This window comes from Silurus aristotelis (assembly GCF_946808225.1).
Source record: "Silurus aristotelis genome assembly, chromosome: 29".
In the NCBI taxonomy this organism is placed as follows: Eukaryota; Metazoa; Chordata; class Actinopteri; order Siluriformes; family Siluridae; genus Silurus; species Silurus aristotelis.
In genome coordinates, this window is record NC_139602.1 from 11,090,552 (window position 1) to 11,096,069 (window position 5,518).

The following is a 5,518-nucleotide window of genomic DNA, read 5'->3' on the forward strand; positions in this document are numbered from 1 at the left end:
CTTCAGCATTTACACACATTTTCGCGAATCAGATCACGGTCTCGGTATCGTTTACATCCCCTTCTCACGCTTTCTCTCTATCTTCCTTCATTATTTCACTTTCCCTTCTTCGCTTTCACTCTTTCTTCTCACTCTATCATTCCAAATCTTCCGGTGTGTTTAGTTTTTTTGCCTTGCAGCAGATTGTACAGTGAATCGCTCAGATTGTATCACCTGTTTATACAGAGTATGTTTCTATAATAAAGCGAGAGAAATGTTCGATAGACGATGAAACAAGGGATTTGTTTTTGTCTTTTTTCTTTTTACATTTAGTTCCATTTGTTTTGTTAAACGATGTATATGATTTGTACAAAATACCGTACATTATCGGGGTGTGTGTTTTTTTTATCTTTGATGGGCAAAAAATGTTCTATGATATGAAATGATATGAAAACTGTGAAAAATTGCCCTGGAAAAAAAAAAAAAATGTAATACATACGATATAAACACCATCAGACTCTGCCATCGGATGATAAAGACTTTTTAAAGACTTTTGTTTTTTTTTTTAGAGACTTTTCTTGGCTTGTTGTTGAATATAAAGTGTGTGGATGAGAAACCCAGCCACGTTCCACGCTCCTGATGAAGATCTTCTCCTCAACAAGCTTCGACGCTTCGACGCACCGCGAGTAGTAGACGTCTAGACGATTCCTTTCTCCCCGATTGTGTACATTTTGATCGAAATAAACCGAGAATCGACTCTTAGCGTAGTGCATCCGTGGCTAACGTGCGCTAATCGACATTTTTGGATATTAAAGGTGTATCTATTTCCTCCTGAACCCCTGAGAAAACCCTTCAACTGATCCTTTAGCATTTTATGCTTTCTTACTTCTTTTTTGTTTAGCGTGTGTGTGTGTGTGTGTGTGTGTGTGTGTGTGTGTGTGTGTGTGTGTGGATGATTTTCATGGTATAATTTATTCTGCTGTATGATGTAATAGATTAGTGTGAAACTTGTTCTTGGTATTTACTACTTTGGTGTCTTTCCTGTAACACTTGGCGTAAATGTTACTGATTAAAGATCTAAAAAGAGCGAACAAAAAAGAAAGAAAAAAACGTCTGGTTGTTGAGTTTATCAATTTATTAATGTAATTTAAGATGCTTAAATACAGAGGCGGCACGAAGGAAACATCTGGTGTGGATCTGTTAGAGAACATTATAGATAGAAAAGTCAGTGTGGCCTGAAGCACCAATTCCATCACCCAAACCAGCTCCAGATATTTACGCCGAGCAGTCAGGGATTATCTCCTGTCCTCACGGAGCATGGATTTCAAGCACACTTCCACATCCCTGTAATGTCTCCGCCTCTGTCTCGTCATTGGTCCACATGTTCGTGTGTCGTCTCGGTACGTCTCTTGTCGAGCTCATGTGTACCGGTAGTCACCGACTAACTATGGTTAGTCTTTTCGATCTTTTGATGATGATACGACAAAATTGTAAAAAAAATTATTGTACATTTTGCAAAACAGATTTCAGTTCTCTCGATTTTTATCTTCTCTTTTTTCTTTTTATCGACGGACACTGAAATACTTTAGTCTCATGGCTACAGGCGTGCTTCTTAGCGCTCGTTTTGTCTGGCTCCGCCCCTCCAATCGCGTCCCGGCGCTGGTCACATAGCTACTGTATAGTTGATACATTACGGTTCTGTAATGTGTTAAATGATTAAATTGGATCATTAACAGGATATAATCTCATACTGATCTCATCTTTGAGCCTCCTGTGTAGGCCATGTCTCAACCTATTTATTATCAAGTTATCATGTGGTCATCGGAACACAACTCTTTCCAGAAGATCTGTATTAACCAGTATCAGGTCCGGTACCCTGAGCAGTTCTGTTTCACCCTGCACGTTTCTCGCTCAGGTTTCAGTACCGATGTAACGTTTCCTCCGACCAGCACCTGCTCTACTCTGATCTTCATGTCTGCTGTTTGCGATCGTTCGCTTGTTTAGATTATAATAAACATTCTCACGATGCAGTTCAACACGAGCACCACATCAACCACCAGCTCTGATCAACAGTTTGTTATCGTTCCATTTATACACAAACCGGTTCTGGTGTGTTTATTGAGCAGAAGTTCTGGGATCATTTCTGGATTATGGTAAGAATTAAATCAGAAACAATGAGATTTATCCCACTGGAGAAACTCCACCTGATCCCACACAAACCTGAACTGACAATAAGTGGGTTTGTTTGTCTTCACAATAATACCAGGCAGATTCACTATTATTCTCCCAACCTTCCTAGATTCTCCCTCTATCACTGCTCAACTCATCCCTTCATCATCTATCACTGCTCAACTCATCCCTTCATCATCTATCACTGCTCAACTCATCCCTTCATCATCTATCACTGCTCAACTCATCCCTTCATCATCTATCACTGCTCAACTCATCCCTTCATCATCTATCACTGCTCAACTCATCCCTTCATCATCTATCACTGCTCAACTCATACCTTCATCATCTATCACTGCTCAACTCATCCCTTCATCATCTATCACTGCTCAACTCATCCCTTCATCATCTATCACTGCTCAACTCATCCCTTCATCATCTATCACTGCTCAACTCATCCCTTCATCATCTATCACTGCTTAACTCATCCCTTCATCATCTATCACTGCTCAACTCATCCCTTCATCATCTATATCTCCTCAACTCATCCCTTCATCATCTATCACTGCTCAACTCATCCCTTCATCATCTATCACTGCTCAACTCATCCCTTCATCATCTATCACTGCTTAACTCATCCCTTCATCATCTATCACTGCTCAACTCATCCCTTCATCATCTATATCTCCTCAACTCATCCCTTCATCATCTATCAGTCCTCAACTCATCCCTTCATCATCTATCACTGCTCAACTCATCCCTTCATCATCTATCACTGCTCAACTCATCCCTTCATTATCTATCACTGCTCAACTCATCCCTTCATCATCTATAACTGCTCAACTCATCCCTTCATCATCTATCACTGCTCAACTCATCCCTCCATCATCTATCACTGCTCAACTCATCCCTTCATCATCTATCACTGCTCAACTCATCCCTTCATCATCTATCACTGCTCAACTCATCCCTTCATCATCTATCACTGCTCAACTCATCCCTTCATCATCTATAACTGCTCAACTCATCCCTTCATCATCTATAACTGCTCAACTCATCCCTTCATCATCTATCAGTCCTCAACTCATCCCTTCATCATCTATCACTGCTCAACTCATCCCTTCATCATCTATCACTGCTCAACTCATCCCTTCATCATCTATCACTGCTCAACTCATCCCTTCATCATCTATCACTGCTCAACTCATCCCTCCATCATCTATCACTGCTCAACTCATCCCTTCATCATCTATCACTGCTCAACTCATCCCTTCATCATCTATCACTGCTCAACTCATCCCTTCATCATCTATCACTGCTCAACTCATCCCTTCATCATCTATCACTGCTCAACTCATCCCTTCATCATCTATATCTCCTCAACTCATCCCTTCATCATCTATATCTCCTCAACTCATCCCTTCATCATCTATCACTGCTCAACTCATCCCTTCATCAACTATAACTGCTCAACTCATCCCTTCATCATCTATCACTGCTCAACTCATCCCTTCATCATCTATAACTGCTCAACACATCCCTTCATCATCTATCACTGCTCAACTCATCCCTTCATCATCTATATCTCCTCAACTCATCCCTTCATCATCTATATCTCCTCAACTCATCCCTTCATCATCTATCACTGCTCAACTCATCCCTTCATCATCTATCACTGCTCAACTCATCCCTTCATCAACTATAACTGCTCAACTCATCCCTTCATCATCTATCACTGCTCAACTCATCCCTTCATCAACTATAACTGCTCAACTCATCCCTTCATCATCTATCACTGCTCAACTCATCCCTTCATCATCTATCACTCCTCAACTCATCCCTTCATCATCTATCAGTCCTCAACTCATCCCTTCATCATCTATCACTGCTCAACTCATCCCTTCATCATCTATCACTGCTCAACTCATCCCTTCATCATCTATCACTGCTCAACTCATCCCTTCATCATCTATCACTGCTCAACTCATCCCTTCATCATCTATCACTGCTCAACTCATCCCTTCATCAACTATAACTGCTCAACTCATCCCTTCATCATCTATCACTGCTCAACTCATCCCTTCATCATCTATAACTGCTCAACTCATCCCTTCATCATCTTTCACTGCTCAACTCATCCCTTCATCATCTATCACTGCTCAACTCATCCCTTCATCATCTATCACTGCTCCACTCATCCCTTCATCATCTTTCACTGCTCAACTCATCCCTTCATCATCTATAACTGCTCAACTCATCCCTTCATCATCTATCACTGCTCAACTCATCCCTTCATCAGCTGTCACTGCTCAACTCATCCCTTCATCATCTATATCTCCTCAACTCATCCCTTCATCATCTATATCTCCTCAACTCATCCCTTCTTCATCTATCACTCCTCAACTCATCCCTTCATCATCTATCACTGCTCAACTCATCCCTTCATCATCTATCACTGCTCAACTCATCCCTTCATCATCTATAACTGCTCAACTCATCCCTTCATCATCTATCACTGCTCAACTCATCCCTTCATCATCTATATCTCCTCAACTCATCCCTTCATCATCTATCACTGCTCAACTCATCCCTCCATCATCTATCACTGCTCAACTCATCCCTTCATCATCTATAACTGCTCAACTCATCCCTTCATCATCTATCACTGCTCAACTCATCCCTCCATCATCTATCACTGCTCAACTCATCCCTTCATCATCTATCACTGCTCAACTCATCCCTTCATCATCTATCACTGCTCAACTCATCCCTTCATCATCTATCACTGCTCAACTCATCCCTTCATCATCTATAACTGCTCAACTCATCCCTTCATCATCTATAACTGCTCAACTCATCCCTTCATCATCTATCAGTCCTCAACTCATCCCTTCATCATCTATCACTGCTCAACTCATCCCTTCATCATCTATCACTGCTCAACTCATCCCTTCATCATCTATCACTGCTCAACTCATCCCTTCATCATCTATCACTGCTCAACTCATCCCTCCATCATCTATCACTGCTCAACTCATCCCTTCATCATCTATCACTGCTCAACTCATCCCTTCATCATCTATCACTGCTCAACTCATCCCTTCATCATCTATCACTGCTCAACTCATCCCTTCATCATCTATATCTCCTCAACTCATCCCTTCATCATCTATATCTCCTCAACTCATCCCTTCATCATCTATCACTGCTCAACTCATCCCTTCATCATCTATCACTGCTCAACTCATCCCTTCATCAACTATAACTGCTCAACTCATCCCTTCATCATCTATCACTGCTCAACTCATCCCTTCATCATCTATAACTGCTCAACTCATCCCTTCATCATCTATCACTGCTCAACTCATCC